This window comes from Nicotiana tabacum, chromosome 3 (assembly GCF_000715075.1).
Source record: "Nicotiana tabacum cultivar K326 chromosome 3, ASM71507v2, whole genome shotgun sequence".
Classification (NCBI taxonomy): domain Eukaryota; kingdom Viridiplantae; phylum Streptophyta; class Magnoliopsida; order Solanales; family Solanaceae; genus Nicotiana; species Nicotiana tabacum.
The window spans coordinates 20,379,846-20,391,263 of NC_134082.1; positions in this window are offsets into that span (position 1 = coordinate 20,379,846).

The window sequence follows — 11,418 nt, forward strand, 5'->3', positions numbered from 1 at the left end:
TGCCTGAGGAGCCTGTTTATGAACTTGTTGTTTTTTCTCACTCCTACTTAAAGTACGTTTCTACTGAATATGTTGAGTGATTTACTGTTTTCACTAATCTTTAGACCGAGCCTCTATTGAAAATGTTAAACAAATATTTTAAATAATCTTTCATTTAAACTGATGTTTTAAGTTATGAAAAGGATTGTGAATTTCTGTTTTGCCGGAGGGGATGTATACGAACTATGTTTTGCCCGAGGGGCCTATTATGGTTTTCATTTCTTTTATTATAAATGGTGTTGAATCCCTACTGAAACTGTGGGAAAGCATTTTCAAATGGTTTTACCAAAAGCTGAATTTTAAATGAGACAAGTGACTCGTATTCTGATTTGAAACCTTTTATGCTTATTGAGATTTTCACAAATGTGGATTCATCATTTCCTACTGCTCAGTCTTTATTTACTCTTATTACTTACTGGTTTAGAGTACTCACATTACTCCTTGTACCTCGTGTGCAGATTCAGGTATTTCGGAACCCGATAACGGGTGTTGATTGCTCCGAGGCGGAGTCGGCGGAGTTAGCCAGGTGGCTGCACGACGTTCGCAGCACTGCTTCCTTCCTCATATTTTCATTGCTGTACTTAGTACATTTTTAGACTCTTGTTTTATTCAGACCTTGGTAGATGCTCATGACTAGTGACACCCCGATGTCGGGCTTGTGTAATTGTTCCGCACTTTCCTTTTGAGTTTTATTATGAGATTATTGGTATATAAATAGTATAAAAACAACTTTTATTGGAAAATGGTTGATTCGGAAGTTGTGTCGGCTAGCCTGGTTTAATGATAGGCACCATTAGGACCGGGTCGATTTTTGGGTTGTGACAAGTTGGTATCAGAGCCAAGGTTACATAGGTCTCACGAGTCATGCAGGTTTAGTAGAGTCTCACAGATCGGTACAGAGACATCTATATTTATCCTCGAGCGGCTGCAGAACCTTTAGGAAAAATATCACATTCTTGAATTCTTATCGTTCGACCTTGATTCAGCTTGAAAAGTAACTCTTTGAACTCCTTCCACGCGTTCGTATGCGTGCATGAGCACTCGGTATCAGATGTGCATCGATGGCTTGTGATTCCCTGATTGAGGGGCGAGATATGATCTCTGTGTGTTGATATTAGGCCAGTCTAGAGGACTCGAGGGTGGATTTTGCCTATAGCTTGAGCACCGAGGTGCTAATTATGTGAGCAAGTATTTTTGAACTTATACGTTTGGTAGTGCCCAATTGGTAGAAGTAATGACTGGATAGTTACGTGATGAGTGTGATGTGATTGCGAGATGTATTCATATGATTTGGAAGCGACAAGAAGGGTTTTCTGGAGGATAGAAGAACTATTAGGTGCTTGATTTCAATCAACTCATCCATAGGTGTATGAGAATCACAGAATATCTTGAGTTGTTGTTGGTAATGGAAGCTCGGTGCATAGTGCAGGAAGTTTCTTGGTTGTTCTAGGATGAGGTTACACTCTGCGGTGGCGGAGTGCTATTAAGGCACGGGTGGTTCTGTTCGTTTGATCAAGCTAATTGCATTTTGAATAGAGTGAATGACTCTAGCGAATGGTTCTAATGTGTTCAAGATTTTACATGTAACAATTGGGCATTTTCAAGTTGTATATGTGGCTAGAAACTGAGTTTTCATTGGAAGGTGTCACGATTTGTGGCATTTCTATATCAATTATGGGATTCTATGTGTCAGTAACAGGAAGGTAAAGGTAACGGATTTAGATTCGCAAGAAGTCTCTTCAGAGTAAAGTATTTTGATTGTGGTGCTTTTGGGAATATTTAAGAGAGTATTCAGCGGCTTATGAGTCTTAGACGGTGTGGTTTTGTGCTTGGGTCTCGTGTGGTGAGTTTGGGGTGAGGAATTGTGATGTTATAGCAAAAAGGAGTATCAAGTTGAAGGTAAATCAGAATGGAACTCGGATAGATGGGATAGCTTGGTAGTAGGCCGAGTCAGTATGGTAAGGATATGATTAGTTCTTGGATGCTTATGAGGTAATGAGTTTCTACAGGTGTTTCGCGGCAATTATCTTGGGTTTTAGTGACTTGCATAGCTCAATTGAGTTAGAAGGATTCAGTACTAACGATTTAGTGGTGTGCAAGTGGAATTCAAAGAGCTCTAGATGGTTTCCACCACAGTTAGAGAGTTATATTTTTCCTACTGGCGTGAGGAGCATGGTATGTGTAGTGATTTTCTTCTAGATGGTTTCAATGAAAAGTTCTTGGCTAATTGAGTACGTAGCTTCTTGTGCCCCGAAAGGGATATGAAGTTCTTGTGGTTATCCTAGGATTGTATGGTTAGCGGTATGTTGTGTAGGATTGAGATTTGCATGTGTAAGGACACGGTTCAGATTTGAAAGGAAGGTCACAAATTCTTAGATAGCATGGGCATCTTCATGTGACTAGATAAATGAGATCACTGATTGGTGTGACTTGATGAGGGTATACATTTCAGATAGGACGATGTGTTTAAGTTATGGATGCTTTATTGGTATTGCAGCACTAGCTTGTTCGATCGTCTGATGATATTTGAGTCTGCTTGGTGGCATAGAGGAATTATAGGTGTACCTCTCATGAGATGATTGAGTACTAGAGGTGTGTTAAATATGCGAGCGGCGGAATTGGGATCATATATGGTAATTCTGTGTGCTTTATGGACTTGGAGAATAGAAGTTCTCATATACAGGTTAGCTCGTGGTTGTGGACGGTAAGGATGTGGGTAAGTTAGTCAGATGATAGTGTGTGCTATGATTCAGTCATTGTGAAGCTTTGGAGGATTATTTATTTGTTGTGTGATACTAGAGTTGATGTGTGGTTCATTGGTAAACCTATATGGATGTGTGTTTTGCATCGAGACGACTTTGTTGACTTCGAGTTGCCATTGGTGAGGGATGTGTTGATTCGGTTGTTATTGAGCTATTAGTAATCAGGGGGATCTATAAGTTACCTTTCTGTGTTGCGAGCCGTCAAGATTTGTTGGTTATAGGCACATGTGGTGCGGCTTTATTAGGGCTTCTCAATGGAATTCGAGTGGGAAGAGTACAGGGTATTTCTCGGTGGATGGCGTATCGGTTATGTCCTTTCGAGTTGTGTGGTGTTATGTAATTGCTTCATGGTAGTTATGATGATTGCCTTAGCTTTAGACATCATATTGCGCATGGATGTTGATTTTGAGCGTAGTGACTTAAGGTGTTTCATGCGGACCAGTGTTTGGATGTGGTCGCGCATTGGAGCAAAGCTAAGTTGAGGTATGATCATGCGGGTTAGATTCGTGTGTTCTGTTTTCTATGATGTGAGACCGGTTCTCAGCATTGTGTGTGGTGGTACTAGTGAGCTTGCGGTACAGCTCTTTCATTTGAGTCATTTTCATGATTTGAATAAGTTCGGATTGTGGCTTATTAGTGCACGAATTGCACAAGTCGTGGCTTTAGTCTGTATTGATGTGTCAATGTCACCAGAGTAGTTGTGTTGGATTAGATGAGACCATCAAGATCTTTAATGACTGCAAACAGATTCGATTACAGCATGTTGGAAGGAATATCGAGGTTCAGCTTAGGAATTTGCTATGGTCTTTGCCAAAGGAGAAGTGGATTCATGAATGGTTGAAACGGTTATGGATTACTGCATGTTTCATTTATCATTGGCAGTATAAGAAAGTATTGGAATAAGACTTTAGTTGATAAGAGGTTTCCTATCGATATTTGGTTGTTGTGTGCAGCTGCTGTGATTAGAAGTTATTGCTGCAAGCATTTGAGTTATGTGGTTTATCATGTAGTTGCACCGAGGTTGCGGGTATGGGTTATTACAACTTGTTCAGGCTTAGTCAGAGTATAGATGTGAGATTTTGATCTTGTGGATGATTTCAGAAGTGGAAATGTGGTTCTAAGGTTCATGGGCTAGGTTGGACTGTGAAATTTTAGTTACATTGTGTTATCGGACCTATACGAGATAGGGTGACGTGGGATCACCCCCGGGTATGTGCATGGTAAGGTTATTCAGTGATTGCTTGGCTTTTGGAACAACTCTAGGCACGTTCGAGGATGAACGTATGTTTAAGTAGGCGAGGATGTAACGACTCGACCAGTCGTTTTGAGCTTTTGCACCTTGCTCATCAGTTCCCGGGCATGAATTGCCCCATATGATATGTTATGACTTATGTAAATCGTAGGTTTTGGTTTTTAGGGTAATCAGAATGAATTTAGAAGAACAGTTCTTAGTCTGAAGCCTGAAATTTGAGAGGTTTGATCGAGATTTGACTTGTTTGTATATGATCTTGGATCAGAATTTTTATGATTTGGTTATCTCCGTTAGGTGATTTGGGACTTAGGAGCGTGATCGGAATGCAGTTTGGAAGTCCGTGGAAGGCTTAGGCTTGAATTGGCGAAATCAAAATTTTGGCGTTTTCCGGTTGATAGGTGAGATTTTGATATAGGAGTCGGAATGGAATTCTGGAAATGGAAGTAGCTCTGTTGTGTCATTTGTGACGTGTGTGCAAAATTTCAGGTCGTTCGGACGTTGTTTGGTTGAGTTTTTGATCAAAAACGTAATTTGAAAGTTTTGGAATTCTTAGGCTTGAATTAGATGATGATTTGATGTGTTGATGTTGTTTGGGTGTTCCGAAGGTTGGAATATGTTTGAATGGTGATATGTGACTTGTTTGTATTTTTGGTTGAGGTCCAGGGGGTCTCGAAATGATTTCAGATAGTTTTCGGGAAGGTTAAACTTGAGAAAATGCAGCTGATGTTGTTGCTTCTGTCATATCCGCACCTGCGGATTGGGGACCGCAGGTGAGAGCTCTGCAGGAGCGGAAGAAAGGCATAGGAGCGAGGAGGTCTGCAGGTGCCGCTTCGTAACCGTATCTGCGATACCGCAGGAGCGGTGAGGCGACCGCAAATGTGAGGCCTGGAGACATAAGTAATGTTTTTCCGCAGAAGCGGATGTTTTTCCGTAGAAGCGGAAGCACAGATGCGCTTATGGGATCGCAATGTGAAAGTGCTGGGTAGGATATATAAAAAGGCCCCTTCACGATTTTCAGTCATTTGTTCATAATTTTTGTGCGATTTTGGATCTTTAAGATGTGATTTCAAGAGGGAATCAAGTGTTGATAGAGAGGTAAGCTACTTGGTCTTTGTATCTTGTGTTTATGGTGATTATTTCATTGTTTAATCATGAAACGTGTGGGAAGAATTAGAGAAAGAGTTGGGGAAATTAGGGCTTGAAATTGGAGAATTAAATTGGGGATTTGAGAGGCCATTTGAAGTCCAATTTTGATGATCTTGATATGTATGGACTTGTGGGAAGATGAGGATTCTATTGATATGATTTATTAGATTGTGAGATGTGGGCCCGGGGGTCGGGTTGGACCAATTTTGGGATTTTAAGTTTAATTTGATTATTTTCGTGTGGCCTTTGTCTTTTGGCATGTATTGATGATATGATTCTGAATTTGGATACATTCGGGGCGAATTGAGCTGAGTCGACAGGTAAGGGCATTGCGGGCTAGAGTTTGGACCAGAACGAGGTAAGTAATGATTGTAAATGCTGTCCTGAGAGTTTGAAACCTCGGATTTCACATCGTTGTGCTGCTTTGAGGTGACATACATGCTAGATGACGAGCGTGGTGTCGTGCACCGTTGGGAATTGAGACTTGGTTCGTCCCGAACAACTATTAAGTCGCGTATTTGATTTGAAATCTTATGATATTCCATATTTTAGAGATTGATATTATATTTTGGGTTGTATGCCATGTTTAAGGCCTTGTGCCAACCTATTGAGACCCTTAGGCGGTACTTTCACTATTTTTCCTCGCTCTATTTGCTTTGAAAGCATATCCTCAGTCATAATTTACCTGTTTATTGTTTAAACCTACTTTTATCAGTTATTTCTTAAAATGTAAAAACTGTTTGGGCTGAGTTTCTTATTTTACAATTGGTCTGAGTGATTATGAGGTTATGATTGAGATAGACCAAGGGTCTGATTGTGAGGGTATTGACTGAGATAGACCGAGGGTCTTATTGGTAGGTTAATGAATGAGATAGACTGAGGGTCTGGTGGTGAGGTTAATAACTGAGAGAGGCCGATGGCCTAGCTGTGAGAATTATATATTTATGGATCGGGTTTCACACATACATATATATACATACATACATACATACATATATATATATATATGTATCGGGCTAAATGCCGCAACAATACGTATATGGATTGGGCTGCATGCCGCAGCAATATAGCGTTTGCGCTGTAGGAGCCCCTCCGGAGTCTGCACACCCCTAGTGAGCGTAGTCAACTATATTTATGGATTGGGCTGCACGCCTCAACGATATATGGATCGGGTTGTACGCCGCAGCGGTTACTATAAGGTACGTATTGAGTGTGAGTGTTGAGTGTGAGCACTGATTAGTAAGATTTGAGTCACGAGTGACTGAGAGACTTGCCAGAGGGGCTATAGATATACATGTACATGAGTGATGCTTTGCCTGAGGAGCCTATTTATGAACTTGTTGTTTTTTCTCACTCCTCCTTAAAGTACGTTTCTACTGAATATGTTGATTTATTTACTATTTTCACTCATCTTTAGACCAATCCTCTATTGAAAATGTTAAACAAATATTTTAAATAATCTTTCATTTAAACTGAAGTTTTAAGTTATGAAAAGGATTGTGAATTTCTATTTTGCCGGAGGGGATGTATATGAACTATGTTTTGCCTGAGGGGACTATTATGGTTTTCATCTCTTTTATTATAAATGGTGTTGAATCCCTACTGAAACTATGGGAAAGCATTTCCAAATGGTTTTACCAAAAGCTGGATTTTAAATGAGACAAGTGAATCGTATTCTGATTTGAAAGTCTGTTGTGCTTATTGAGTTTTTCATAAATGTAGATTCATCGTTTCCTACTGCTCAGTATTTATTTACTCTTATTACTTACTAGGTTGGAGTACTCACATTACTCCCTATACCTTGTCGCGCCCCCTTTTTCCCTCTTTGCATCGGAAAATCGAGTTTATGATATTTTTGGGTGTAGAACAACTCATTCCTTTTGGGAACTGGGTTTTGCATTTGAATAGTTGCCACCTAATGAGTTAAGGTGCATTAGGACACCTATAAAGTTCATTTCTAAGTTTGTTTGATAACCAGAGATGGGGTAAGGGCTTGAAATTATCCTAAGGGAAAGGTGTTAGGCACCCCTCAGGATCCACTAGTGTGGTTCCCGGCCAGACAGTTTTGTGAATTTGTACAATTAGCAAATAGACAAGTATAGGCTCAAGTAGTAGGGGATTTAGGTTTAAATACATAAGGGTTTGAAAGAACAATCATTAAAGGCGAATTTTGAAATGGAGTTACATTTTTTACAAATACTTGAAAATATAAAAGGGGAGAGGAGTCCTAGGTTTATTTATAATATGGATCACATCAATGCGTGACCCGGTATGACACTCCTCAGAAGAGGAGATACATGTGTTATTAGCGCATCAGTCATCATATTCATAGCTACCCTTCCCACCCTGCTAAGGTATTAAAGCGCGGATTGGTCTCGACCTCTATTGCATGATATTACCCGTCTCATTCCTATTAGTCCTTGAGGAATTGAGGACTACTATTCCTATAAAAAGGAGGATTTTAGGCTAACTCTTAGGTTTTAAAGGTAAAAGACTAAGGTGACATTCAAAACACATAGGAGTGCATATTAGGGGAAAACATGTAAGCAACCAAAAGGCTCATATATACCTCCTCAAGTAAAGCACATAAGTAGCATGACTCAAACACATTTAGGGTCAGAATTTAAAAATACTAAGACAAGAGAAGTTTAGTTGTTGAAGCATACCAGTTTATTACATAACTCAGATAAGAAGTCCAAATCAGGCTTGCCTACTGGTTGTAGTAGTAACTAATTAACAGAGGCAGATTCAATTTTGTTGTTATCACCTAAGGCTTGCCTAAGTGTATTGGTGATGTCATATAAGCATGATATCTATTACTGATTCAGAATGTAGCAAAGTAGTAACAGTTTCAAACGAGCGATTTAGGGATCATATAGGCATGCTTTCTAAACCGTATTAATAAAAGAAGTATGTTGTTTAAGACTGATTCAGAACAGTACGAGTCAAACTGATTTTCAACTAGACTTGTTTCAGATCCTATAGGCATGATCTCTATTATTGCTGATTTTTAATCACTATAGACATGATATGTAGTTGAACGTGAAATGAAGCAGGCAGGATTTACTTGAAATTCCTATAGGCATGATTTCTATGAGAAATACTGATTTTTAACCTTATGAACATGATGTCTGATTATAGCCATTTAGATCCAATAGGCATGGCATCTAAGTGTGGTAATAAAACATGCAGAATCTAAAACAGGTACTAAGGCATGTTATCTAGATGTAGAATTAAAACGTGCAGAATTTAAATAAACAGATCCTATAGGCATGTTCTCTACCCTTCTAATAGTTAAACATGCATAATTACCCATCTCTTTTTCACTTACCAACCCTCAATATTTGTTACAAATTATTACAAACCAAATACTGAATTACATCAAAACAATGTAAAACAAGAAGTTACAACCCTAGGAAGCCTGATTCTTGACTTCCTCTCTGAGTTATGGAATAAACCACCTCAAGCACCACTTGTTTCAAAGCCTTTCTCAGACCTGGGTGTGACAAAGTTCCATAAGGGCCTCAAAGGACCCCGGGCAGCGCTTACACCCAGGTTTGTATAACCAGATAGAGGTGAGTGCAGTGTGGAAGGGCCAGCCCTTATGCGTCCAAGTTCAGAGAGAACTCACGGGTCCCAAGGAAAGGCTCACACAAGAGGGGCAGAACCTAAGTTCTAAGAGTGTAGTGGAAGTGCAGAAATAGAGATTTATTTTAAGACTGGATTGAGAGTAGTAAGGGGTAGGGTGATTTGAAAACAGTAGTAGTAAAACTTAAATTACACAGAATCAGTAATTGCACAAAGGGGGTCAGGGTTTTCAGGAATACATTGCATGAAGCATATGACCCCAGGAAGGGTCAGGTTTGGACATGCACAGCAATAGATGATGCTGGCATGCCCACAAATCAGCCAGAGAACACAAACACAAACAGGGATGTGGGGTTTTGGGATTCATTCACCTAGGGGAGCATAAATTAAAAGGGGCAGGAAACATATTTCACATGCTAGTAATGTAACTTGATTGTAGAAACATAAGCAAAGTAGACAAGAATAAGAGAAGTTGGAACAATTAATGAAACATGTTGTTGTTGGTGCTTGAAGATTAACTAGGACATACCAGTAAGAAGCAAAGTGCAGAAAGAAAAAGTGAGCAAATTTCCACAGCCTAGCCTTGGCTTTCAGCCGGCTTGGCAAAGCAGTAGAACAAGGAGTAATAGAGAAAAGAGAGAGAGTTTTGAGTGAAGTGTGTGTTCTGAACTCAGATGGTTCGTTCGTCATTTGAAAGAAAAGAAAGTGGGTATTTATAGTTCTAAAACAGGTGAAGAATAAGGTAATAAGCAAAGCCTTAACACAAATATTGAAACAATCACAAGTCAGAATCAATTACACAAGTGATTCCCTTTAATTGAGGAATCACTGATTAACAGGTAGTAACAGGTTCAAATAAGGAAATAAATCAGTTTGCTTATTGCCATATAAGGGATAGTAAAAGTATGTAGTGAATAATCAAGTCTGAGTACAAAAATATGCTTATTTTTGGAAAGGATTCAGCAAGGTAAAACGTCACAGTAAGGGGAAAGGAATCAATTAATTTTAAATAGGCGAGTGAAATCAGGGCTCATATAAGAAAAGCTTTTGAAATCAGTCACAAAATCAAGGTCGATCAATGAAGAAACATGCTTCAGTTTCAGTATATAGATAGATTGAACAGAAACATCAGACATGCGAGGCCAAGCATATTGGCAAAAGAAACAGCATACAATAGTAGTAGAAATAAGCATAGGATTTGGTAGTGAACAAAGTTAGATAGTCAGGGCTCACACGTATAGCCAAAGTGAAGAAGAGAGTCAAAACAAGTACAGGTCTCACAGTAACAAGTGAGGAAACCTTTTGAGAAATCAAGGTTTCAACAATGGTCGAGTTTAAACGATGGAAAAACTCATAATCAGATGAATGACATAAATAAAAAGAGAGTCAGAAACAAGGAACCTTAAATCGAGTCAAGTATTCAAACACACAGTATCAAACCCAAAGACCTAGGGTTTTCAACAATAATCGAGTTTAAAAGATGGTAAAACAAATAAGTCAAACAAGAACGAGGAACTTAATCGAACCAGTACTCAAAACAAACATTTTCAAAGCTCGAAGGAAACCAAAAGGAATTAGGGTTTTCAACATGCTAACTCAGATAGAAGAACAACATGAGCAAACCATAGCAGAATCACAAACAACATTAAAAATCGGAGAAGAGAGCTTTTGAAAAACATAAAGGAAAACCTTAACGAAAAGTAGTTTTGAAAGGAACGTTGAAGAACTTTCGAGAAAAACACTTAAAACATTCATAGCAAGTACAGATCTAAAGTAGGTATGAAAGAAAATCAAAAGATCTTAAAGATTAGGGTTTCGCAAAACCTGGAAGAGGTGAGCAAGGCCTTGAATGTTTCCGATCTAACCAGGAAAGCCAAGGATCTGCCTTGAAAGGCCATGGATGGCCGGAGAAAAGCCATGAACAGCAGTCAAGCAAGGACTGGACCAGATTTCTTCCAGGATTGGCCATGAAACTACAGAAACAAACACCTAGGAGCCATAGGAGGCCATTACACATCTCCAATGGCCATGGAAGGCCATGGATTAGGCAGGGTTTAGGGCGGATTAGGGTGGGGATAGATTATGGCGGCTACGGTTCATGAGGTTTCAGAGAGAGTTGACATAGAAGAGTGATTCAGAGGCGGCAGTTGGTAAGAAATGAAGTAGGGTAAGGGGTCATTTGGGGTTAACAAAGGTTAGGGATAATGGTGGTCGTTGATCTAAATGATCAACGACTGGGATTAAAGGGGTTAGGTGAGAATTCGGGTTGGGTCGTTTAAATGGGTTAGGGGTCGGGTTTAAATGAAATTGGGCCGGGAGAAATTGGATCCGATTTGGGGTTCAATTTAGGCTACAATTGAAATGCAATTGGGCTATTATTTAAATAGACAATTTTCCCCTTTAAAATTGTAAAAGATAGTAAATTAATTTTTGGAAACAAATTAAAATCACTAAAATGACTTATAATATATAATTAACCATTTAAAAATACTAGACTTAATTTGTATGAATATAAACGCAATTAAATCTTAAAAGAGGCTAATATTGCGATTATAGGCAATTTAGCTTTGAAAATACTAAATAAGTTTGTAAAAATATGCAAAAATTACCTTAGCTATATTTTAACCTAAA